Raw genomic sequence first — 27,939 nt, forward strand, 5'->3', positions numbered from 1 at the left:
TTTCCATATACGGGCTTAAATTTTTCCTGATGTATCCTGAGCAACACAATTCAGGTGCAAGATTTTTTTAGCGCCAAAACCAAGAGCTTTGGGAGCTACTTTCTTTTTGAAATTCCAATGCAAGTGTGTTATACCCATACAGGGCAAGCAATTTTTATTTATGGGATGCCATACAACTGGAGCAATATTTGAAAGGCTATGAGAAGTAACCACTGTATTTAGCTGAAGTACATATGTTAGTATTAGGACGAATAATGTTTAGGGCAGTGGTTCCCAAAACCTGGTCCTGGAGGCACCCCAGCCAGTCAAGTTTTCAGGATATCCACAATGAATATTCATGAGAGAGATTTGCTTGCACTGCTTCCAGTGCATGCAAATCTCTCTCATGAATATTCATTGTGGATATACTGAAAACTTGACTGGCTGGGGTGCCTCTGGTTTAAGGTTTTTGTGATACCCTAATGATTTCTTTTTCTTTCTATTAAGAAAATAGGTTTTAGTCAACTGCCATGACATGGTCTTGTTGGTTTACTTCATTTTGGTTTCTTCTTTTTGTTGCTAATGTGATATTTCAATTTTCTTGTACTTAACCACAGATTTTCGGCAGCACTTAACCAGTTACTGCTGCTTAATATCTGCTACGTTGAAATTGGCTAATGTGTGGTCAGTCTGTGGGCGGTCAGATATTTAGTGCTTAACTGTATAAATAGGACCACATAAAACGCAGTCCAAATCTTTATGCAGGTCACCTTATCTGGTTAGGTGCTGAATGTTGCACTTAACCACAGAAGTGATAGCCGGCTGCATATGCCCAGCATTGAGTATCAGGGGAGACTGCCAGTGGTGGCCAAAAAAGCACTGACCATTGCTGGCTGAATATTTTACTCCTATGAAAAGATGCACTTGCTCAGAAATACAAGATGGTCCAAGAATTAGATGACACACACAATTTATGCTTTTTTTTTTGGGGGGGGGGGGGGGTGGAATTCTCCACAGACCACCTGAACACTTAAGAAGCAGGGCTAACCTTGGCCTGTATCAGCTGGTAAATAACACAGCCACAGCTATGGACCAAGTGCGTGATGTAATTAGAGAAACTTTTTTTTCTCCATTTTTTAATTTTTTGTTACATTTGTACCCCGCGCTTTCCCACTCATGGCAGGCTCAATGCGGCTTACATGGGGCAATGGAGGGTTAAGTGACTTGCCCAGAGTCACAAGGAGCTGCCTTAAGATGTACTGCTTGTTTTACAAGGTTCAGAAAGGGGTTTTGTTGTCATTTCTGGATATCAAAGGTAAAACAAGCAAACGAAAAAACAAAAATCTGACCACACTGCTGAATACAGCAGAAGATCAAAGGTGCCACCATTTATTCTTACCAGTTCCTGATGACCTGCTGTAACTCATATGCGGCTTTGCTTTTCACAGGTACTTGTAAATTAATGGTTCAGCCATGGACAATAATTAGTGACGAATAAATTATCTTAAGCCAGCCTGTAAAATGCCATTATTCTCTGTTCTATATTCCTCATAAATTTCTTTGGAAGTCCCCCAGCCCCTCCCCCAGTTGGTCTTATTCATATCAGAATAGCAATATTACCACCTCTGGGGTTCACACTCAAAACAATGGGGTAAAACATTGCTAAGTTTTGTCCCTGTGCTAATTAGCAGCTTAATTAATATTTTAATTCAGTAAACAGTCTAAACTTTAACAGCTTCTCAGTTATCTGCCGTAGGCATTATTATGATATTATCTATATAAGAAGGCAGAAAATGGTCAGTTCACCCATTCACAAAAAAACAAAACCCAAAGCTAAAGGTGAAAAACCCCTATGTATACTCCAAGAGAAAATCAAAGGGGTGGACCAAAAGGTCTTCACAGCCAGATGTAAAATTATAATGAACTTCATTCAGCACCATTTGTATACCTGATCTGACACAGGCTGTGTTTTGACGGGACCCAGCCATCTGCTTCAGGGGGTCTTCCACTTACAGTTGTAACACAGAAATTGTAAGTGCAAAACAATTTGAAAAACCGCTAAACCACGGTGAATTCCAGCAATTTTTGGCAGGCTCAACAGCTTCTGACTGGAATTCACTGTGGTTTAGCGGTTTTTCAAATACAAGTTTCATTGTTCTACACCTACAATTTCTGTGTTCCAAGTGTAAGACCCCTGAACCAGAAGGGTGGGTCCTGTCAAAACACGGCCCTGTGTTGGGTCAGGTACACAAGTGGTACTGAATAAAGTTTGTTAGAATTTTACTGGCTGTGAAGATCTTTTGGTCCACCCCTAGTACTTGGATTTTCTCTATTCACCCATTCTATAGCATTTTTGTCATTAAAGCACATTTTCTGTTAAAGAGAGAAGTTGATGAATGTAGTAAAAGATACAGTTTTTCTGTTTTCCATTTTTTTCCATCACAAAGTTTTGCCACTAGTTGGCATGTACAAAGCATGAACTCCCCCTAAAATCAGAAATTTTGGGATACTGATAGACTAACCACCTGCTTTAACCCCACAAATTCAAACAGCCTTTAAAAACTGCTTCTATCATCCGTGACAACTTTGAAATCTCTATATACCGAAAAGAGAAGTCTCAGCACAGTGGTCCATGTGATGGTAATGTCATGACTGGACTACCATAATGCCCCGTATATTTGTCAAACCATTTTTTTTGTAATCAGCACAAACAAATTCAGAATGCTGCAGCACAACTGATAGAGAGCTGCAAATGGCTTGACCACATCATACCCTTCTTACAAAAACTGCACTGGCTACCAGTACCCCTACATGATCAAATTGAAAGCTCTGTGTTCGATTTTCAAGGCTCTCAGACAAAATGGGCCAGAATACCTAAATAAGGGCCCCTTTTACCAAGCTGCGGCAAAAGGGGGCCGGCGTGTGTTTTACACGCGCACCGAGGCCCCTTTTTACCGCAGCTGGTAAAAGGGAAGTCTCGCTTTCCTACAGGAAATGGCCGGGCGGCAAGTAAAGCACTTGTTGCACGGCCATTTCGGCGGGGAGCCCTTACTGCCACCCATTGAGGTGGCGGTAAGGGCTCCCACATTAACCTGGCAGTAACTGGGCAGCGAGCAGCACTGCCCAATTACCGCCATGTACACTCTGATTATACAAAAATTAATACATTTTTGTAGTGCCAGAAATGACAGCGCGCTAGGGGTGGGAAGTACCTCTGGGGGATCCTCAGAAGCTTAGCGGAGATTGGGTAGCAGAGCCGGTGGTGTGGGGCAGGGCAGGCTTCTATGGTTTGTGCCGTGAAAGTGGCAGATACTAATCGGGGTCGGGTGTACACAAAGAGTGGCATATGTGAGTTGTTTTGTTGGGCAGACTGGATGGACCGTGCAGGTCTTTCTCTGCCGTCATCTACTACGTTACTATGCACTTTTGTACAGCGAGCAGTAAGCCCACATTGGCTTATCACTGCTTAGTAAAAAGAGCCCTAAATGGGTTCTCTACATGCCCTCAGGCCTCTGAGATTCTCTCAAGGAGCATCACTATCTGTAACGTAACTCACTTCGAGCTGCAACTGAAAAATGTGTGGACCGCATCCTAATACCATCATCAAAAGAAATTGCATAATGTGACACCCGACAGTCAATCTTCTCAAGAGTAGTCCAGTCATAACTCACTCCCAGAGGGCTACACCTAACTCCCGCACACCCTGTAACTAAGACCAGTTCCACATATCATAGTCAACTATATACATAATTTACCTTCAATTTAGCTGCCCCATCTATTGATCCAAAAAACTTTGTCCTATATAAGAACATAAGTATTGTTTATCCAGAAAAGCAAGGCTCCTACTTTCCAGCATGCTATACCTTGTACCCTCTGCACTGTCTATTGACCCCCCCCCCCCCCTCAATCTGTAAGTAGAAATGGAGAAAGCAACTCAGATTTTGTGTTCTAAGCTTCGGGATACCGGACAAAGAGGAGCACTTAACACAGGGTGAATCTGAAAGTTCCAGGGAACAGGCTGGGGGTTTTAAGTCCTGTACCAAGAAAAGCCCTGCACTTGAGCTGGAGAGGTGTGGTTATTGTATGAGGCTGTGAAACAAAGTGTCATCTAGCACACAATGGCAAATCAGTTTTGTTAAGGAATACCATGGTTTAGTTTCTTTTTAGGTTTGGTTTTTACTTGACCAGAAGACTTGTGCAGTCCATACTGTTTTCTCATTATTACTTCATTTTCTATTAATGCCTCTTAGTCCACACTACATTCTTGGATATGCATTCCTTCCTTTAACAGTGAAAAGCCCTGCACTGGAACAAAGTTATCAAAAAAGAGTAAACTAAACTGGCTTGAAGAACTCCTCCTGAAACTCCACTTCTTGTTGTAATGTGCTTTAACTCCGATTCATTGTATAAGGACCATAACTCAGACTCAGTTTCAGGATTTTGACAACTGATATGCAGAAGATTATTTGCAATACACTACTTCTATTGTATGCAAAGATATTCTGTGAATATCCACTGTGGAAGTCAAGAAAAACAGCCTTGGATTTGGAAACCTAGTTTGTATCTAACTCTGGAGGTAATATGACTTATCCAAAGGTCACAAGGAGGATCAGTCAGATAGGCAAGATTTGAACCAGCGTCCGTTTCTCAGGTTGATGCTCTAAGCACTAGGAAAACCTCCACTCCTGTATCACTTTTGAAATAGCAAACAGGCCCATTTCTGCCCCTTAAGGGTTACAACAGATTCTACAACTGTCCCCTGCCCCCCCCCCCCACCCAAGTCACCTTGCAAGTATTTGAACCAACTTTGTGGAGGAGTAGCCTAATGGTTAGTGCAATGAGCTTTGATCCTGGCAACCTGGGTTCAATTCCCACTGCAGCTCCTTGTGACCTAGGGCAAGTCGCTTAACCCTCCACTGTCCCAGGTACAAAAAATAAAACTTAGCTTGTGAGCCCCCTAGGGACAGAAAAAGTACCTGTACATAATGCATACATCTAGTAGTGCTATAGAAATGATTATTATTAGTAATAGTAGTACTTTGAATGGCTGCACATCCTGGAATGTGCACTTAGGAGGTACGTTAGCAAGTGGGCTACTGTTAAGATGGGTTATTTTATCGCAAGTCATGCTGTTTTAGCACAGGTCCCATTGTATGCAACAAGATCCTATGCTAAAACAGCACGACCTGCAATAAAATAATCTGACTTAACAGTAAGGGAAAGGGGATGGGGATTTTATATACTGCCTTTCTATGGCTACAATCAAGTAGCTCACATTGATAACTTCCCCCTTAAAGAAAAAAAATAATCACTGCTGTATGTAATAAAAGAGAGCCAGGTAATAGACAATCAAGCCATTGTGACATCACTGATGAAGTTGGCTCTTAGACATTTGTGGAATGAGGCATTATGACATCATAATATCAGCTCGGGTTACCAGAGCCTGAAACACCTCACATTAATGGGGGAAGTTATCAACGTTGGCTATCGTTAAGATGTGTTATTTTACCACTAACTCATGCTATTTTAGCACAGGTCTCATTTTATGCAATGAGACCTGGTTACTAATACATGGGATAAATAGTAAAATAACACATCTTAATGGTAGCCCACTTTGAAAATGTCCCCTCTAAATCTTTCCTTATTAAGAAAGTGGGGCACAAGTCCTAGAACATCCTGACATAGGAATGAAAATTAACAGCCACCCACATGAATGTGGTCAGATGTTTAGGGATGATTTTACACTTATTTATTCTTTACAAAGCTACCTATGTTCTGTTTGTTAGTTTTCAGGGTCATTTCTTGCTCTGGGCCCTGCCCAGCCCTGGGAGGCCCTGCCCAGCCCTGCTGCTGCTGCTCTTACTGCTGCTGAAGACAGTGGGAGAAGCTGCAGTGCAGTGGTGCCTTTTTTTTCCCTGCAAACGAACGTGCACAGTCCAGAGCCTGAGTCAGCACACTTCTGTTTTTTGATTGGTTTATCTGAGGGTATAATATTTTCAATGTATGCTAAAGTGGCAGCAATTAATATATTTATTCACCTTTCCCTCTCTGCAAAAAAAAAAAGAAAGAAAGAAAGAAAAAAAACTGGTCTGGAATCAAATGTGAAAATCACATTTTACAATAGCTCAAACTTGCATCTTAAATATTCTGTGGCTTTTTCATTTTTAATTTAAAGCATTTAGAGAAAAAATGCAATTCTAGCAATGCATACTTTGATTGACTTGTGCTACAGCAGCTAAAATATCCGTGCTCTAGGTCACTCTAATCATCCTTTTAATAGCAGTTTACCTTTCAATGCTACATTTTTCATGTTGGGTCGACAGTTTTAGATGAGATTTCTGATGTACCACCTTACTGAAACTCCTACCAGGGCCGATTCACACTTTGAAATTTTAAGACAATAAAATGCTTTATTGGGCTTGATTAATGTATTATGTTTGAATTGTCAACCACCTTTTTTGTTATTTTGGAGAGATAGGTGGATGTGCAAGTTTATATGATAAATAGAAAATAATGCTGACTTATTCCTATCCAATTTAAAGTCAGGAATATAATGGGCACCTCAGTGTTTAGCGCGTGTTTAAAAAAAAAGAAAAAAAAACTACTGCACCCTTAGAAAAAACCTCCTAGGTGTCTTTGAAAAAACAGTTTAGCTTTTATAGAGGCTGTGTTCAGCCATGTAGAAGAATCGGAAAGTTGAATGAACCAAGTTACTCTTAGCCTAAAGTTACAGTGGAAATGACTGTATGGCACTAAGTTTCACTTATCTGGTTTGCCTAGTAGAACCTAAGTTTCCACTAAAAATGTGAGAATTTCACTTCAAGCAAATAAATAAAATACTACAAAATTTTAGCAGATAATAGAAGGTTGTCAGATTATCCCATGAACAGGTATAGTTAGGAATGTAATTGATGCATCCATTGACCTAACGCTTACTTATTTTCACGAAAGCAAATACCTCCAGAAGGTGATCTCTCCATAGGAGAAATGAGAGTCAAATAAATGAACAGTGGATCCAAAAAAGAAATCCTCTCACAGATGGTGTTTCCTAAACAAGGTCTTTATTCACATCAAATCAATAAAAACGACCCGACACGAATCGTGTTTTGGCCATAGCGGTCTGCCTCAGGGGTCTATTGATCTTTGATGCAAAAAAACTGATAAAACCGATGACTCACAATCAAATGTATTCAAAATAGAGATATCACATGCAATTCGCCACTACACAAACCTCTGTCAGTTCTAATATCCCAAATGAAATCGCCGGCATCAAAGATCAATAGACCCCTGAGGCAGGCCGCTACGGCCAAAACACGATTCGTGTCGGGTTGTTTTTATTGATTTGATGTGAATAAAGACCTTGTTTAGGAAACACCATCTGTGAGAGCATTAGTTATTTTCACACCATTGTTGACGAGGAAGGGGATGGAAATACCGCCTTTCTGTGGTTTCAATCAAAACGGTTTACATATTATATATACGTGCATGGTCTTGTTAAGATATAAAAATACATAAGTATTGCCATACTGGGACAGACCAAAGGTCCATCAAGCCCAGCATCCTGTTTCCAACAGTGGCCAATCCAGGTCACAAATACCTGGCAAGATCCCCAAAACAGTTAAACTCCGCTAAGCTAACCGCCTTTACCACATTCTCTGGCAACAAATTCCACCCAGTTTGCTTTTTGGTTCTGTGGACAGTGCTACTCAGTGAGGCTGAATACAGTGTTAGGGGGAAAGAGAAGAGAACATGGCCGTTGACTACTTTATAGTAGGAGCAGTTACTGACTACAGATGACCGACAGACACTGCACATTCCTTGAAAACCTTCAGGTAACCTTGATCAGCTATTTTGGCTAACTTACGAGTTAATGCACTAATAGATTAGCACACACTAAGGGGGAAATTCTATAAATGGTGCTCAGAAAAGACGTGATCCTGTAAAGGGCGCACACCCTATATAGAATCATGCTTAGTGCCGATTACCATGCCCAAAATGTTAGGCACCAGACGTGCCTGCTGAAACCTGGTATAAAAACCTGGTATAAATGCTGGTCAGTATTCTATAACTACACACGTAACTTTCTGGGACACCCCTGATATGCCCATGCCCATCCCATGGCCACACCCTCTTGAGATAGGCATTATGGGAGGTAGGCACACTGCCTTACAGAATAGCAAGCAGAGGTGCGTGTGCAAATTTTATTGCATGCCAATTATCAATAATTGGTTGTTAGCACCCAATTATTGATGGATGAGCTCATTGGTCAATTAATTTGCGCACACATTCCGGGAGTGCACGCAAATCTGGGCGCCATATATAGAATCTGGGGGTAAGAGAGGAATTCTATAAATAGTATTCAAAAATGGGCGATGAATAAAATAAGTGCTAAGTGCAATTCTATAAACAGCATGCACCTTTTTAGAATCACAGCACCAATTCCTGAACCCTGCACCCAAATGTTAGGCGTCAAGACTTACAGTACGCCTGCTGAAACCTGGTGTAAATTCTGGTACCCAAGTTGGGCACGCTGACCCATCATTTTATAACTATGCATATAACTTTTTGGAATTTCCCTGACACGCCCATGCCCCTCCCATGACCATGCCCCCTTTTGAGATACGTGCTATAGGGTTAGGCGCCTTGCCTTACAGAATAGCATTCAGCAAAATGTGTATTAAATTTTATTGGAAACCAATTAATAATTGATGGTTAACAGCACGTTTAGTCAATTTGCACATGCAAATCTGAGCAGCCTATATAGAATCAGGGGGTAAAAGATGAATGCAAATGCATGCCAAGCAGATCATTAATATTAAAATGGTTAACAAGATCCACAGTAATGCCTGCTAATTGTCTCAGCCTCCTATCCTCTGAAGATCTTCTCCACAGATTAATCCCACTCTCCCACAGTATGCCAAAGACATATCTGTCCCCATAGGAGCTGACTCTGTGGGTGCTGTGGGTGCTTGAGCACCCCCAATATTGCGAAAATTCCTTGTATGTGTCCAAGGAAGGGTTATTTCCACTGGGCTTAGCACTCCTAATAATTTTGAAATGTTGGCTCTTATGTCTGTCCCCACTAATCCTATTTCCCCCCCCCCCAAAAGAAACCTCACCCCACCACTCTGTCCATAAACCCCAGCATTTCAAAAAAGGTTCCCATTTGTGAACCCTCTAACCCCCTAACTCTCCTTTATCTGATGACAGCCTCACATATTAGAACAAGGAAGGCCTATGGAGGATGCAAGGCCATATGCAGAAGCTCTTTGTGGGGCCTCATTTAAATAAATATTTGCATAAGTTAGTAGTGGAAAAGTGTGCAAACAACAAAATAACTCATACATAAGGGCTAACCTTGATGGGAGGGGAAGGAGCAATGCCCAATAATGACTGATCCACCAGTGACAAAATCCAAAAAGGTGCTGCCTGCTCTGGAGGTTTTCCTTTGCTGCACAGGTGATTGCGATGCGTTTGCATCAACAATTTCAGCATTTAACCTGCATTAACCATTAGCACAACTTAGTAAATGGGCTCCTAGTATCAGATATTAGTACACTGGTTCTTAAGATTTTACAGCAGAAGCCTCAGTTGTTATTCATATCCCAGCATGCTGTAATCTCAGCCTAAGCTTTATAGTTCTGTAATTTTATGCACATTGCATGACACTAACTGGTTCTCACTGGGGCTCTTCAGGCAAGACGGCCATTAACTTAATATATACGAGATAGAGATTCTATTTGATGAGCTAAAGGTTTATTTGAAGCGAGGCACAGAGACACCCCCATAGGAAACCTAAGGTGTCTCTTTCCACTGTGCTCTGCTCACAACAGCAATGCCAAAATCTAAGGACAAAGCTAGCAGTATTGTAAACACTTTCAACCACACAATTGCTATCCTGGGTATAATTGTTAACTAGCTACTTGGATGAAGAGGGAGGAAAGGCTGGGATAAGCTGAATTCCTCTGGTCCTCTCTAAAACTGCACAGGGTTAAGCAACATAAAGCAGACTTCTCAACAGAAGATGACCAAGTCACATTCCCCTTCCTTTTACAGGACTATCCTCCTTTCCTCCCTCAGGACTGCAAGTTAGCCCTTTGGAGCAGGAAAGCTATGTCTGGATTTTCTAAGGCATGTGAGATCATACGAGAATGGCTGCGAATAACATGGCAGATATCGCCAGTCACCACGTTACGTGACACTCAGCCACATCAGGCAGCTCAGACAAGGATTCCAATGCACATAACTGCTAACCTGGTACCCAGTGAGCCAACAGGAGGCAGTGTCACTGCATTGGCAGCACTCTCAATCCCTCCACTGGGGCCTGCAGCTGAAGCCTCCAAGATGACAGCGGCTAAGGTGACTACTGGACAGACACAACTGCAAGGGAAAGAAAGCGGCAAAGCAGCACCACACTAGAAGCAGACACTCAAAGCCCTCAAGTTTCACCTCTATTGAAGCTCTTCAGTGCCCAGCCTCAGTGAGATCTTAGGAAGATGGGCACATATATAATAAAATATCTATGAAGTTTCCTTCCCCTTTAAGATTCTACCTAGCCTGCTCCAGCCTGAATAATACCTTCAAGCTCAGAATAAAAGGGGGCTTCACAGAGCTTCCTCCAGCCTTCTCTTTGTGAAGGTAGCTTTTATTTGTAATACCAATTACCATCTGCCTCATCAAGATCTTATCAGCGCTTCACACTTCTGTGCACTGAAGCGTCCACTGAGCCATAGGAGGGAGAATCTCCGGCCTTGGACCCAGGGATGCAGTGACGTCACCCACTGCCTGACCTTGAGCTGAGGGATGGGTGAAGCACGGAAAGGCCCTTTGCTGGTGGTAAGTAACGAGAGACAGCAAGTCTATCCTAAAATCAAGGATGCCCACGAAGCCATTTTGTTCCTGTATATTTCCTTCCTTATGACCGAGAGGGATTGAACCTTGAATAAAATACACGAGGTCCACTATAGCAAATTGGACTAAAGGGAGAGTCTCACTGGACCACTCCAGGGGGGGGAAAAAACCCCCACTACTTACCGACTCCAACCTGCTCTGCTGCTGAACCGCTATGAAGTTCTTGGTTCAGTTTGCAAACGCAGCTTAAGTTATTAAGGGCGACGACAGGCTCGTCTGGAGTCCGCCTTTAACGGGTGGGGTGACCTTCACCCCGACGCAGAACTTGGTATCAAGGCGATTCCCCGGCCAGGTCTTGCTTACCGGTGTCACATTGCCAGGAAAGTGGAGAGTCGAGTGCTTGCTTACTGTGCAGTGCAGGTGAAGTCTCGAGAGGTTTCCCTAGCTTCAACCTGCTTTGTTGTGATTGGTGGGGGAGAGAACATTTTTTTTGAATAGGAGCCTCCCCCCCTCCCCTCCCCTCCTTTTTGCTATGAATGAGGGGCAAATGCCGGTTTTCTTTTGCTTTCTTTAAGCTCAGGCTCCTCCCAGGCTCAAACGGAAACTTTCCTTCCTGCTCCTCGGAGGTGTCTGGCTTACCTACCCCACCCACCCGTTCAGAGGTTGTTCAATTGTCGCAACTTGGGCGGGAGGGGGTACCCGAGGAAGGGTGCATTCAAAGGAGGTCCTTTGAACATGCCTCAATTTTCACCCGGTAGTGAAGATAAGGCCTAAACACGTAAACTCAGTCCTGGCCTTGTTCTTGCTATTTTTTTTTTTTTTATTACATTTGTACCCCGCGCTTTCCCACTCATGGCAGGCCCAATGCGGCTTACATATTATCTACAGGGTCAGAAGGAGCTGCCTGTGCCTGCAGTGGGAATCGAACCCAGTTCCCCAGGACCAAAGTCCACCACTCGGCCACTCCTCCCTTTATTTATCGTTGTAGTCCTTTGTTAATTTAAAAAAAAAAAAGATTAATATCGCTCAAGTTAAATTATGGCTCCTCACCAATAAACGAAGCTGCGGCCCGTTTTATACCACTTTCTTGTCGGACAGGTTCTTAAGCTAAATATGTCTTTTCAATGCTTTGCTAGTTATCTGAATGCTAATTGGGTAAGAGACCAGGGGGGGGGGGGGTATATTGTCTCAATCCCTTGTTCCCCGTAAAAGTGGAGCACGGTTGCTGCAATTTTGAACTTTTTATCTGTACAATCAGGAGGCAGCACCTTTCTCCAGTTTTTCTCCTTAGGACTCCTCCAGCCATCTGATCTTCTCGTACCAGTACAACCAAAGAAAGTTAATAAATGGTTCTCCAAAGTTTCTGGATGAAATGTCCTGGGTGTGAAGATGAAAATGTTCCCTATGCGACACAATGCATTGTTTACTATAGAATTATGACACTCTCCTATCGTTAATTTTATCATCAGTGGTAGCAAAGAAGTGTTAAATTAAAAAAAAAAAAACAGTTATATGACGAACTACTTTTAAAACTCGAGGTCTTAGAATTAATTTAATTTATGTACCAATCCGCACCTTTCATGCAGGCCATATAACTGTCCTCCCTCCTCTCTCTCTGCCGCCCAAGTTTATGAGCTCATCCTTTTATTCCGTTCTAGTGGATCTAAAGATTAGCTTACTGCTCTCATTTGGGTCCACAGTACTCTCCATGGCAGAAGGGGCTAAAACCAGAGGAAAGCCTTTGGATAAGCAGCAAAGTAGCCAGCCAGGGGGCTGGTGGTGCTGCCGCAGTCAGCATGCTGAATATTTAATGTCTGGACCAGCAGTTGCACCTGCTGACATAGGCAAAGTGACTGAACAATACATATGCGCTGGAACAACACCGTCAATTGACTCTGCAGTCACTCTGCCGTGTCAAACGTCTCTCTCTCTCTCTCATGTCAATGCAGAGAGCGAAGGGTGAGGGGCTGGGAGATAACACTCTGCGGGGAAAGATCCCGACCTGAAATACATACTTCTTTACATTCCACAGCTTGTCAGGTTCATATGGACATATAAGGAAGTATGTCCCTCAAGCAGGAAGTTTGACGCCTTGTGGGGGTGTCTCTTTTGGGTTAGGTGCATTCACCAAAGAGAATTAGCCAGTTGATCCGGAATTCGTGGTCCCCATGACGATCGGCTACACTAGATTCCGTTTAAAGCAGTCTCCCTGTCTCATCTGCAATATTTTGATATTAGTCATTCAACACGGAAGGAAACGATGCACAAGTTATACGTTTCTGACGTGTTCAGTTTTCACAGACAGCATTTAGCAGTTTAAAACAATTATATCACCACGTGGAACGTGTCCTTGTGTCATTCGACTCCTGAAACTTCTCACTAGATAAAAAGTCACAGATGAACTAATTTCTGCAGGGTTTTTTTGTTCTTCATCTGAAGCCATCAGGAAAGGTAAAATTCAGACTAGCGAACAAAATTTGGGAACTGTTCTTGCTTTTAAGTGGCTCTTCCATCAATCCAAGATTTTGTTTCCGTATATTTTATATATATTGTATTACTACAGATAAAAGACGCATGTTAACAACTTGAACATTCGCATAACATTAGCTATGGATATCAGGCTGTTTCAGTAAAGACAGATATGTCTCCAGTCAGTTAGTTAATCCGCTAGGAGAGAAATAACAGATCTTACCTACGACGTCCGGAGATTCCAATCTCTGCAGGTGACTGCAAATGAAGCTGCTTTGCAGATCACAGCCAGCAACTGAAGGGTGTGCCTTTAACATATTTTAAAATGGGTCCAGTTGAACTCTACAGCATTTGGAGGACAGCTGAGGTGTGCCTGCAGATATCTGTAACAGAAGACAAATTAGAACAGGCGAAGATATCTGCAGCATAGGCCAAAGTGCAAATCCGAGATCCTGATTTGTGTGTGTCTGCATCAGTCCTTCCTCCCACCCCCCACCCCCATTCCCATTCATTTCATCATAGCCACCATTAGCTATACCCCCCCCCCCCCCCCACCTGCGCACACACACTGTCACACAAGGTGGTCTGCCACCGCTGAAAATGACACTCATACTGAATAGATAAGACCGTCGTTGGAAGGAATTGGGGAGCCAAGAGGTCACAGGCGGCAGCAATGCTCGGCGAGCTATAATGGTATGCTTAGCTTGTTCCCTCACCTGCCTCGTTGGGCTGATACCCCCATCCGGAGCTCAGCAGATCAATACCAATTTACAGGCATGTGTGAAAAGACTGCCTCGCTGTTAATGAATTTTACCGTCTCTCAGCAGTGTTCTAATGAACCCTTTAAAGAGAGTTTAAGTAAACTAAAGAAGCTAACTAAAATACTCAGCTGCATCGACGTCTTCTTACTGCGTTCTTACACTCCCCTACCCACCCCTCACTGTCGACCCCAAAATGAAAAGAAGATGCTTGAATTTGAGTGTCCACTCACTGCGTTTGAGCCTTGGAGCGACTTCACATGTGCTCTAGACTAGCATTCTCTGATCTAGTCCAGTCTGCCTGCAATGTCATTAAGGGACAGGGAGCACTGGGTGGCCTTTACACCACCAGCCTCAGTCCAAAGTGCCAGTCCTGGAAATCCGGGCAGCAGATCTGATTGCAGGTTTTTGCAGGGCTAAGAAATTGCGATTGGCTGGATTATTTTTAAAAGACTGTCTAATTTTAGAAGAATAAGTGGGATTTTATATTTTCTCCTTTGACTGACTTGCTACCTAAAGTATCTCCGATTACAAGTTCAAATGCCACTAAAAGTAGGCCTGGGGATTATTTCTTAGTGAAAACTAGCTCGAATTAAATTAGGGCTCTTCCTGTATCGTATCAAATGGACTAGCCATCCCTAACAAAGCAAGCGCTTTGTAAAATAGGTATTAAAGAAAACTTAGGGTACTTTGAATTTCTTGATTAAAATGAAAACACCAAAGGTTTCATTCACTTTTTAGTAGAATTTTCTGTGGTTCTTATGATGATATTAAAGAACACATAAGCGATCCCATTTGCTGTTTATTTAAAATACCCTATTACACGTCAAAGCATCGGAATGGACGGGTAGAGAGGTGTCTCTTTTTAAATTCAGGACAAAAGAATGGGGGGGGGGGGGGGGGTTGCATGCCCTGTTTACAACAGACGGTCTTGTATGGTTTTCCTCCATATAATGAGAAAAAAAGGGGTAACCCTCTTCAATGTGCACAGTCCCCCTCCCCCCCCCCGAAAATAATACAACTTCTGGCTGCCTCTGAGGTGATTTAACTGCCTATGTCACTGAGGGAAAAATCGCTTGATAATGTGGAAGTGAAAAGGTAAGAGGGAATCTCACATTTCCAGCATCAACTGAGAACTGAGGAGGAATGACGAAAGCCATAGATGCACCCAGAGCTCATCTCACATGGACGAAGCTGCGGAAGGTGAGGGTGGGCAGGGTCTGCGCACTCCAGCCCTCCCCTAGGAGCCTCTCCGCTGCTGCAGGCTGCTGCATTTCTGCTGGAGAGAGATCAAGGATAGAAAGCGGGCAGCCTTCTTCGTCATCAGAAAAAAAAAAGTTGTAAAGGCTATAGAAGTTTGTGTTAGTTCCAGAAGCCCCGCAAGTTTAAAGAAGCCCATTCCACGGCATGGGGATGTAATGTAGCTGGGGGAGGGGGGCGGGGAGGAGAGAAACCAATATCCTCTGATGAAAGTCAGTTCACAACTAACACACATTACTACTGCAGCCTAAGTTGTCCGTTCATTGCAGGATTTCCTGCAGTAGGAGCATAAGACGTTACGGAGTAGGGTCCCTAAATCCGAAAAATGTAAATTCAGTTCTGCCCAGTATTGTCTGAATTTCTAATCTACACGTATACATGCCGTAATCCTAGCACTGGACATTCCTGTGATGCAAGGTTGAGAGTATGTATGTGTGTATGTATGAGATAGATATACATTATCGAAAAACCTAGAAATAAAACCCCATTTATAGTTAGAAATGTAAGCTGCATTTTCGTACTTTATTCATGTAACTTTTCTAAGGAAACTCTATGTGTATTATACATTTATGCAGAATAGTTACATACATCACGACTTCCTTATGCTACATTTCATTAGGTCAATACCTTGCAACTTAGGCTGCATGACCCGTACACTTCACAGCCACTAATTACATCCTTCGATACACAAGCAGAAAATTATGGCCAGTGCCCCCCCCCCCCCCCCCCCCCCACGCAATTCCAAGGTTCTGCTTTCTCTGCGGGGTTTTGTTCTGTAGTGCAGACATGCGACAGGACACGGGGAAACATTCTATCCCACCCACATATTAAGATACAGACATTCAAACGTCTCTATTCGCAGTCACACACGAAGTGATCGGGTAAGTTTGGCTGAACAGGCGGCGTCCTGCACTAGCCTAAAGCGAGCGGATGCAGTTAAGAGGCAGAAGGATAAGACAGAGCTAGCGAGAAAAGACCTACCCAGTTAGAAGATTCTGCTGCAGCAGTGGAGTCACCAGAGCACTAGCTGAAAGCTGAATCAGCTTTCCAGAGTTAGGGATGCACAGAGGAGGGTCACAGAATCACAAGGTAGCAATGCGCTTCATGCTGCAGCCGTCAGCCGTCTCCCAGAGCCAATCTCTAAAGCAGGAAGGGAAGAAGAGAGCAGGCCCGTTGATGACATTAGTCCTCACTTGAGAGGGAAGGGAGAGAGGAAGAGAGCCCACTCTGGCTAACACACACACATACACACACACTCCCTCATCATAACCACAACCACAACTCACTGTATCTTCTGCTGCATCGCAGGCTTAGCATGAGGAGAAAGGATGGGAGTGTCTGAGAGCTTGCAGCTGAGAGAGAGAGAGAGATCGTTGAAGAGCACCGACAAGGACAGAGGGCAACGCACAAGTTAAGAAGTGGGGTTTCTTTGCTTGGGCTTTCACACACCTTGATGCGAAAAAAAAAATGATCACCCTTTCCCCCTTATCCGCCATAGGGCTAGGTTTATCGAAGTCTCTCTCCTTGGCCCGAATCAGCTGGAGACAAAGGTCAGGGTGCATCAGCGAGCAATGAAAGAAACAGAAACCAGTCACCTCCAAGGACATCAACCACCAAAGCAGCCCAACCAGCAGAGAATAGGGGAGGGGGCTTTAGAGAGTCAGTCAGAAGGAATGGGGTGGGGGAAAAGAGCCCTCTAATCAGAAACTGAGTCCACCTTTCTAGTGCTTATATACACAGCTAAGCATCTGAAACACGTATCCTACAGGGCAAGTGGCTCCTATTCATGCCATCCCTTCCTTGACCTTATTTAGTAAACCTGGCAATAAATAGCCTGCCAGCTGCAGACTGCCGAGCAGGGCAATTCAGAGCTCAATCGCTTCTCTCAGCTATCGACTACTTGTCCTGCAGAGTCCTGACTTGGCCTTTTTCCCTCCCTCTCCCTCCTAACCCCCTCCCATGGTTCCCCTGGCTATTTTTAGCTAAGCCACATACAGAGGTGTCTCATTCTCTCCCACTCTCTCCTTGACCCAGGTTACACCATGTTGCTACTATGTATGGTAAACCCTGACCACTGGGGACAAGATTTTGATAGAAACTGGCCTGGCCTGGGAGAGCATCAGAATACCTCTTTGATTGACAGAAAAAAAAAAGACCTGCCAACCCCTGATTTCTGGTGTAATGTCTAGACTTAATATCATTTATTTTTTGCATACATTTTTCAAATAATACACCTGGCAAGTAATTTTATAACAGAGCCTCTAGGCTATCAAAGTACATAGGCATAGTTTGCTCACACCTTTTTCAGTAGTAGCTCAAGGTGAGTTACATTCAGGTCACTGGAGGGCTCACAATCTAACACCTGTGTTTACTAAGGTGCACTATGGGTGCTTTAGTGTTTTTAATGCGTTTACGTGCGTTAAACGCTAATGCGCCCATAGAAATGTATAGGCATGTTAGTGTTTAATGCGCCTTAAATTTAAAGGTGCATTAGAAATGCTATTGCACCTTAGTGAACATACCCCTAATGTTGTACCTGAGGTAATAGAGGGTTAAGTGACTTGCCCAAGATCAGCTGTGGGATTTGAACTGGCTACCTCTGGATGTCAAGACCAGTGCCCTAACCACCAGGACACTCCTCCACTATACTTTGTATGCCTCTGCACCTTTATAGAATTATGTCAGTAGGCATAACACATTTACATGTGCGCCAAGACAGGCATATTACTGTAAGTATGCCAGGAAGAATATGTGCATATTTTATAAAGTACATGCATAAGCACCAATCCTACCCCGACTCTGCTTATTTTCCAACCCTGGCAATGACCAATTATATATCATGTAAATATAGGAGTTATCCCCCTAATTCTAAAAAGATTCTCGCCCAAATTTTCAACCAGTGCTTGGTAATCTAGTACGTCAGGCAGTTACACACATGGGTTATAGAATACTTGCATTTATGCACCTAACTGTCTTTTACTTTTTGGCACCTGCAACTTGGAATTCCTCCCTTTTGAAATCCATTGTGAACTATCTCTTCCTAGATTTAAAATGGCTATTAAGACCTGGCTTTTCAAGCAGGCTTTTGATGCCTAGCGATTGTGGTCCTACTAGCCTGTTTACACCTTCCCTTTTTTTTCCTACCCTTTCCTTTTGTGCTCCTTATGTTTCCTTTCCTTTGGTTGTTACAAGTCTGTTAGTCTTTTCCTTCTTCCTTGCTATCCTTTCTGAGATAATATTTAACCATCACTCTGAGGGCGGGACCAGAGGCAGAGCTGAGACAGAAGGGAAGGCAGGCTGAAGCGCCGTGCCTGCTTGACTTTCACTGCTGCCGCAGGACCACGAGGTAACAAGTTTTAAATTACAACCGGCACTTAGGAAGGCGAGGGGCAGGTGGAGGACAGGTCGTGCTTGCACTCGGAGGGGAGCGAGAGAGAGGGAGGGAGGCACGGGGGTCCGGAGGAGGGGCATGGAACTCGGAGTGGAAGGGAGGTGCGGGTGTCTGAAACTCGGAGGCATTTAGAGCCGGCACTTAGGAAGGCGAGGGGCAGGCGGAGGACTAAGAGAAGAGGGCGGGCAGCGCAGGGGAGGCGTGGGTGTCTGAAACTCGGAGGCACTTACAGCCAGCACTTAGGAAGGCGAGGGGCAGGCGGAGGACTAAGAGAAGAGGGCAGCCAATGCAGGTTGGGCTGCCACTCGGAAGGGGCAGAGAGAGAGGGGGGAGGGAGGCACGGGTGTCTGGAACTCGGAGGAGAGTAGGGGCATGGAACTTGGAGGGAAGGGGAGGAGAGGGAGGGAGGGAGGGGGCATGGAACTTGGAATGGCCGCGAGGCAGGGACTCGAGACACAACTGGCCGTTCACGTACAGACTCCTGTGCCGCTCAAACTGCATCGAAACAAGCAGGGTGCCGGAAAACGGGCAAGTGCAGAGCTCGCACCACAACTTGCCGCTGACCTCCTGACTCCTGCACTCACTGTCTGGCTCTCACATACACTCTCTCACACACACTCTCTCACACACACACTCTCACACAACCACTCTCTAACACACACTGTCTCTCTCAGACACACACACTCTCACACACTGTCTCTATCTCACACACTCTCTAAAACACACTCTCTCTCACACTCTCTCTCACACATACACACTCGCACACAGTCTAATTCTCACACACACATTATCTCTCACACACACTCACACACTCTAACACACACAATCTGTCTCTCTCACACACACACTCTATCTCTCTCAAACACACTCTCTCTCTCTGTCTCACATACACACATTCTAATTCTCACACACACACACTCTCTCTCACACACTCACTCTCTCAGAGGAGAGAGAGCAGAGCCTGGAACTTGGATGAGAGGGGGGAGGGAGGGGGCCAAGCTGGAACTCGGAGGATAACCTTGCTAGCGCCCATTTCATTTCTGTGAGAAACTGGCCTGTTTTACTAGTTTTATATAAATAGCTAACTGCACTGTTTACTAAACCATGCTAGCGACTGCCGAGCGCTAATGCCGACACAGCCCTTTCACTTTGAATGAGCTATGTCGACATTGCTGCGTGGCAGTTGCCAGCATGACTTAGTAAATGGGGGGGGGGGGGGGGGGGGAGAGGGCTGGGGTAAATAAATAAATAATGCTTTTCCATCTGTACTGAACAAAATACAAAGATATTTGATGTGTATTCTAAAAGCTGTCATATTCCAATCACAAAATTAAAATAAGATGCTTTTTTCCTATCTTTAGAAACATAGAATGATTGCAGATAAGGGCCAAATGGCTCCTACAGTCTGCCCATCCTCAGTAACCACTAACTCTTCCTTTTCCTAAGGGATCCCCTTTCCTGTCCCGTGCTTTCTTAAATTCTGACATAGTCCTTGTCTCCACGACCTCCACCGGGAGGCCATTTCACGCATCCTCCACTCTTTCCACGAAAGAGAATTTTCTTAGATTCCTCCTAAGCCTATTTCCTCCTAACTTCATCGTATGCCCCCTCAGAGTTTTCCTTCATATGCTGTTTGAAGGAGGTTTTTTCTAATCGCTTTATTCTTCCACTTTCTGCTTTATCTCTCTTCTAATTCTTTTTCCACAATCTCCTTTCCATTTACCTTTTCTTCTCTTTCCTTCTATATTAATAACTTGCCTACCTTTGTCTCTGTTTTTGCTCTTTCCCTTTCATTTCTTTTCTCAATGTATCTCTTTTCTGCTTCTTTATCCACTTATAGCTAAATTTCCCCTTTCTTTCCCCCACTCCCCAGTATCCCTTTTTCATCTTTACCTACTTACCAAACAGCTTTCCATCTCCTACTCTCACCCCTTCCCAAACCATTTCTCTGCTATCTCACACAATCCCATTCCCCCATCTCTCTCCCCTTCATCAATATCCTATTTATGCCTGTCATTCTAGGCCCCTGTTTCCACCCTCTATTCACCTCCTCCACAGCTTTCATCTATTTATCCACTCACCAGTCCCAGATGGCCATCCCCTGTTGCTATCACATCCCTTGCCATCAGCCCTTCTGTCTGTCTCTTAGCCCTTGTATAACCTTCCATTAGCCCTCCTTTACCACCTCTGCAAAACAATTTCCACTCTCTTATCCCCTCCCCTCCCCCAGTAACATTTAAAAAAAAAAATCAGTATGGGACCATGAGCTGGCATTTACTCATAGGGCCTTGCAGTAGTCCCACACCTTTACCCCTGCAGGCTTTCTGTTACCATGGCTCACAAGCTCTGCGCTGAACTTTTAAATATATTTCTCACACAAGCTGAGCATTTGTGCTGTTTTCCTGCCCAGTCAGTGTAACAGCCAAAAAGCTGGTTTTCTTACACCCCTGGTAGCTCATCCTATTCTGCCTTTAGATTTGGAGTCTTTGTGGTTTCACTATTTTCTTTCTTCTGGAAGGAATAACTTAGGAAAGGCAATTGAAAGTGGTAGCAAGTGAGGAAGCTGAAAAGCCATGACACTGATTTTTTTTTCCAATAATATTGGTGAGCTAAATGTAGCACAGCCATGTTGCAGAAGGTTCCAAATTAGAATTTGTCAACCCTTTGTTCATTCAGAACTTGTTATCCTTCTCTTTCAACCCCCTCCATAATACACTGAGCAGTATTAGGCTCTGCTTAGTTAAATTAGTGGAAGGTATTAAAAAAGATTCTTCCTAGTCAGTATTGTTTCAAAACGAAATAAGTAGTGAAAGGAAGTTTTATTACACTGCACTTTCTCTGCAGTTCATTAGAATAAACCAGTTTACAAACTCCAGTGACGAAGATGACAACTTTATTTATTGGGATTTATTAACCGCCTTTATGAAGAGATTCACCCAAGACAGGTGCACAGCAGGTACAGTTTAACATAAAATTTACAATTTTCTTAACAGCATAACAATAGTAAAATGACCAAATATAACCATAAGTACTATAAATGAGGTAAACTTGAAAACAGCGAATTGAAACCTAATAATAAGACTACCATGAAACAGGGTAAAAATATACATATTTAACAGCACCGAAATTCAAATACCAGAGATATAACACGATGTTAACATAATACTAATGATACACCTAATAAGCACGCATTAGAACATTCAACTAACATATATTTATTTATTTATTTATTTATTTATTTATTTTTCCCACCTCTTTGCAGGCTGAATGTGGCTAATTCTTTTCTACAGTACAGCTTACCATATAGCTGGGGGACCAAATGCAGATGTATAGATGGGGACAAGATGCATGGTACAGAGTCCATTGGGATGAAAAGATGGTTGGCTAAACTCAAGGCAAGTTGTTTGTACAGTTAAGCAAAATATAACAAACTGATCCAAGTTACAGTGCGTGTAGTCAGCTAGTCCAGGTGCAGAATGAGTGTATAGTCGCTCACCCTATGTCTTAAAGGCTTGGGAGAAGAGTCAGGCTTTCACCTGCTTCCTAAAGTAGAGGTAGTCTCAAATTATATGTAGCCCCTCTGGGAGTAAATTTCAAAGCGTGGGGGCTGCTCTGAGAAGGCTTGCAGGTAGGTGGATATCACATCGTACAATTTCTTTTGATGAGGGGACAGATAGTGATGATCCTTGAGAGGAACTTAGGGGTTCTCAATCTGGCTTCAATCGCTTCAATCTGGCTTTCGTCCACTACACTCGACAGAAACGGCACTATCTAAAGTCTGCAATGACCTGTTCCTCGCCAAATCCAAAGGTCATTACTCCGTCCTCATCCTCCTCAACCTATCCGCAACTTTTGACACTGTCAATCACAACCTACTTCTCGACACACTGTCCTCTTTTGGGTTCCAGGGCTCCATCCTCTCCTGGTTCTCCTCTTATCTCCCATCGTACCTTCAGAGTTCACTCTCATGGTTCGTCCTCCACCCCTATCCCGCTCTCTGTTGGAGTCCCTCAGGGATCTGTCCTTGGACCCCTTCTTTTTTCAATCTACACCTCTTCCCTGGGCTCCCTGATCTCATCTCATGGCTTCCACTATCATCTGTATGCTGACGACACCCAGCTTTATCTCTCCACACCAGACATCACTGTGGAAAACCAGGCCAAAGTATCGGCCTGCTTATCCGACATTGCTGCCTGGATGTCCAACCGCCACCTGAAACTGAACATGGCCAAGACTGAACTTCTTGTCTTCCCACCCAAACCCACTTCTCCTCTACCTCCACTCTCTATCTCAGTTGATAACACCCTCATCGTCCCCGTCTCATCTGCCCGCAACCTCAGTGTCATCTTCGACTCCTCCCTCTCCTTCTCTGCGCATATCCAGCAGATAGCCAAGACCTGTCGCTTCTTCCTCTATAACATTAGCAAAAATCGCCCTTTCCTCTCTGAGCACACCACCCGAACTCTCATCCACTCTCTCATTACCTCTCGCTTTGACTACTGCAACCTACTCCTCACTGGTCTCCCACTTAGCCATCTATCCCCCCTTCAGTCCGTTCAGAACTCTGCTGCACGTCTTATCTTCCGCCTGGACCGATATACTCATATCACCCCTCTCCTCAAGTCACTTCACTGGCTTCCAATCAGGTACTGCATACAGTTCAAGCTTCTGCTACTAACCTACAAATGCACTCGATCTGCAGCCCCTCCTTACCTCTCAACCCTCATCTCCCCTTACGTTCCTACCCGTAACCTCCGCTCTCAAGACAAATCCCTCCTTTCAGTACCCTTCTCCACCACCGCCAACTCCAGGCTCCGCCCATTCTGCCTCGCCTCACCCCATGCGTGGAACAAACTCCTTGAGCCCATACGCCAGGCCCCCTCCCTGCCCATCTTCAAATCATTGCTCAAAGCCCACCTCTTCAATGTCGCCTTCGGCACCTAACCACTACACCTCTACTCAGGAAATCTAGACTGCCCCAACTTGACATTTCGTCCTTTAGATTGTAAGCTCCTTTGAGCAGGGACCGTCCTTCCTTGTTAATTTGTACAGCGCTGCGTAACCCTAGTAGCGCTCTAGAAATGTTAAGTAGTAGTAGTAGTGTGTAAGTACTGTGGCCCATTTTGTCTGAGGACCTTGAAAATCAAACATAGAGTTTTAAATTTAGCCCTGTAAGGTACTGGTATCCAGTGTAGTTTATGCAGGAAGGATGTGATGTGGTCATGCCACTTGCAGTCTTCTGTTAGTCGTGCTGCAGCGTTCTGAATTAGTTGGAGCTGATGCAAACTCTTCTTGGTTTGACCAGTGTACAGGACATTACGATAATCTAGCCTGATGTTCTCATGGCACGGACCGCTGTGGTCAGACTTGTCTTTTCAATATATGGAGAGAGATTTCACAGCTGCTGTAGGTGATGGATACAATTTTTAACGGTCGTTCAAATTTGTGGGATCAGAGTGAGTGATCAGTCTAGCAGTATCCTAAGATTCCTGACCTGTGATTTTGGGGGGAGTTCATACTTCCCAAAAAGTATTTTGAAGTCAAGTATTTGTCCACTTGTGTTAGGTATCCAAAGAATCTCTGTTGTGCTTGGGTTCAGGCAGAGTTTGTTGTTGTTTGCCCATTCCTGAATTGCAGTTAGGCAGGCAGGCAGGCAGTTTACTCAGAGATGTGGATAAATCTGGTTCAGTGGGTATGAGTAGTTGCCAGTGCCATAGAGAGGGCGGCTGACACCCGGGGCGGGTTGCCGCTGCAACCCCCCCTCGGGTGCAGCACGGTGCACCCCCCCTCGGTGCGCACCCCTTCAGAGCGCATTCTTACTGCCATACGAAAGCGGGGGGCGGGCGGGAACGCCGATCCGCCCTGAGTGCATGTCGCTGGAAGCTGCGTCGGCTCCGCTGGTTCCCTGCTCTCTCTGCTCCGGAACAGGAAGTAACCTGTTCTGGGGCAGAGGGAGCAGGGAACCAGCGGAGCCGACACCCCCCCCCCCCCAGCGGCATGCACCCGGGGCGGACTGCCCCACCGCCCCCCCTTCCTACGTCACTGGTAGTTGCACATTATCAGCATAGATGTAGAATTTTGTGTCCATCGACTGAAGCAGCTCAGTCAGAGATTTGAGGTAGATATTAAGTAAAATGGGAGACAGTATGGATCCCTGTGGCACCCCACCATTCAGTGTCCAAGGTCATGATGAGCTGTTGCTGAACAGAACCGATTGTTGTCTGTCTGACAAATAGGATTTGAACCAGTCTTAACATTTGGAGACCAAAATCCACTTCTGTCCATTAACAATTATTTTCGGTGAGTCTTAAATTAATTTTCTTTGGATGCATATTTTGACAGATTACAGAAACATTTGGGTTCTAACCTATTTTATCCAATAACCCATTTTATTTTTGTTCTGTTGATACTTAGGGGGAGGTTTGAAGCTGGAGAATTAATGCTGCTTATAGCTGCTAAAAAGCTAAGTTATAATTGTTTATTTAAAGTTTACTATCTGAGAAGTTTACTATCTAAGAAAATATTAATAATAATGGAAAAATAAAAAAGAAAATGGGTTGAATTATGACGAGTTAAACAGCACCATCATTATATTGAAGAATGATTTTTTGGATGGTTGCGCTGTTAAAGATTCTGAATATCCCCGATTAGTTATATTAATGAATGTATAAATGAGTACACTGCGATAGGATCGATTATATATAAGAATGATTTAACATTAGGTGTTTGGGATATTTTGATTATTGGACTATGTTTTAATCCCCACACAAATAAATACGTGGTCCCTTTAAATTAGATTGTTCACATATTTCTATGGGCATCTTTAGAGTTTAGTATATGCTAATCATTAGCGCATACTAAAAACGCTAGCACGCCTATGTAAAAGGACTGCCAATCACCTTTTTCTGCTGAGATGTGCGGAATTCCACCATAAGGGTTTGTACAGCAATATTGCGGTCCTATCTCACAGGACAGGTAAGTTCTGTGGGAATCCTTGGGTCCTACCTGCCCTGCACCACCTCCAATGGTAGGAATGTGAGTGGTGGACTTGTGTGCAATGTGCATCTTAGATGGAATGTTGATGAACAGACCTGGCAATTGCACTGGCTTTAAGTAACACAGAATGTGCTGGGCAGATGGTTTAGTCTAGTATAAAGGTTTCATAATATAACATAAGAGTAGCCATACTGGGTCAGACCAATGGTCCATCTAGCCCAGAATCCTGTTTTCTAAACAGTGGCCAAGCCAGGTCACAAGTACCTGGCAGAAATCCAAATCATGGCAACACGCCATACTACAAATCCAAGGGCAAGCAGTTGCTTCCCATCTCTGTCTCAATAGCAGACTATGGACTTTTCCTCCAGGAATTCGTCCAAACCTTTTTTTAAAACCAGATACGCTAACTGCTGTTACCACATCCTCTATAAGAACATAATAACCTACAGTTGGTTTCTTGGTCTTTATTCCTATGCAACCACGAAATTATGTACTCATAAGATCATATCTCACCCCCCCCCCCCCCCCACAGTATTAAAAAAACAAAAACAAAACAGTTCCTAAATTTATGCGCCTAAGTTCAGGTTCTAGTTTTGTACCCTATACTCAGCCAAACTTAGAAGCATAAGTTGTTAGATGAAAATTCCTTTAAATTTAGGCCTGCTGATCATCTACTGAGATATGGGATCCTAATTTAGGTGCCTACAGTAGAATATCTGTTCCCTTAAGCCATTTCTGTTTTTTACCTACTTTTATGTTCCTAAATTTAGGAGTTTAGCGAAATTTTGAACTAAATGTAGGAACTCATTTCTAGTACATTTTCAAAGAGGCCAATTTAGGATCCTAACAAAGAAACCCAAACTCTTTGAATGTCAGCCTCAATAAGTACAATTCAATTACAGAGGGTCATAAAGAAACTTCAGATGATGGCAGGAAGCTCAATACTATGGCCAATTTCTAGCTTTACCTTCACATCCTCACAGATAAGGATTCCCTTTGCTTTTGAATTTTGCTCAGCTTATGGCTTCCACCGACTCTTCTGTGAAACTATTCCATGTATGCTCCACCTTATCCACAAGGACATGTAATCTGCCCTGAAATTAAGAGGTTTTTACATAGGAGAGAGTTTTTATTTAATCCAGTAAATGATTCTACCAGTCAGATGTCTTTAATGAATTGGTGTTAAATATAGATTTTGTGGGTTTCTGATATGTGGAGTATGTTGTATACACATCTTCTCAGTGTCTGAAGGGTGTGTGTACAACTAACTCAGACTTCCTGCCCTGGAGAGATGAAGTCAGAAGCTTATTGCCAGGGGTTTGATGAAGAGTAGCCAAGGGGGAGACCGTAGCCTAGGGGTTAGGGCAGTAGCCTGAGAACCTGGAGAACTGGGTTCATTTTCTCCTGCAGCTCCCTGTGACTCTGAACAAGTCGCTTAGGGCCCCTTTTACTAAGCCACGTAGGCGCCTACACACGCCCAATGTTCATCAAATTGGAGTTACTGCCTGGTTACCGCATGGCCCTTGTGGTCATTTCAATTTTGGCACATGTCCACTACGCATGCCTGAAAAATATTTTTTATTTTCTTTTGCGCATAGTGAATGTTGGCCAAGTGGCATTTGATGCACGTGGGTCATTACCGCCCAAATTCTTTACCGTTAGGTCTATGGCTGGCGGTAAAGTCTCAGACCCAAAATGGACGTGCGGCAATTTTGATTTTGCCACTCTTCCATTTTCGGCAAAAAAAGGCATTTTTTACAGGTGCGCTGAAAAATGATACTGTGCACCCAAAACCCGCGCCTACACTACCACAGGCCATTTTCATCACGCCTTTGTAAAAGGACCCTTAACCCTCTGCCTCAGATACAACATAAGTATCAAGTCCCATGTGCCACAGAGCTACTAAATGCCTCATTGCTCAAAAATAGCCATACAAATCATATCACAAATACCTGAATCATCCCCAAGAGGAAACGGGCAGAGTTTGAAGACTTTGTGGTCTCATTAGTACATTATTGGTACTGCTTTTGGCTTCTATTGAAATGATTTTGGATATCTCTTAATAGAAGTAGTCAGGAAAATGACCATCTGTTTACATTGCAATGTTTCACACCATTTAACATTCTCAATTTAAAAGGATTTGTAGAATCAATGCTGTTATTGATGGGATGTTAGAAAAGTTACAGCCTGACTCTTATTGCAGTCTTTCATGTGGAGAAAAAAAATGATTTATTT

The 27,939-nt window shown here is 43.7% G+C and overlaps 1 long non-coding RNA gene across 4 annotated transcripts in view; it reads right to left on the minus strand.

The window, feature by feature from the left end:
* Positions 1-17,001, minus strand: part of LOC115476353 — a 44,249-nt gene extending 27,248 nt beyond the window's left edge. For 2 of the 4 annotated variants that reach the window (XR_003943164.1, XR_003943163.1), the window contains exons 1-2: positions 16,604-17,001; positions 13,523-13,682 (exon numbers count right to left, since the gene is read on the minus strand). This is a non-coding gene — a long non-coding RNA (uncharacterized LOC115476353). Of the gene's footprint in view, positions 1-13,522; positions 13,683-16,298; positions 16,458-16,603 lie in introns of all 4 variants that reach the window. The other 2 variants (XR_003943165.1, XR_003943166.1) reach the window with 2 other exon arrangements.
* Between the last annotated feature and the right edge of the window lie 10,938 nt (positions 17,002-27,939).

Source organism: Microcaecilia unicolor, chromosome 8 (assembly GCF_901765095.1).
Source record: "Microcaecilia unicolor chromosome 8, aMicUni1.1, whole genome shotgun sequence".
NCBI lineage: Eukaryota > Metazoa > Chordata > Amphibia > Gymnophiona > Siphonopidae > Microcaecilia > Microcaecilia unicolor.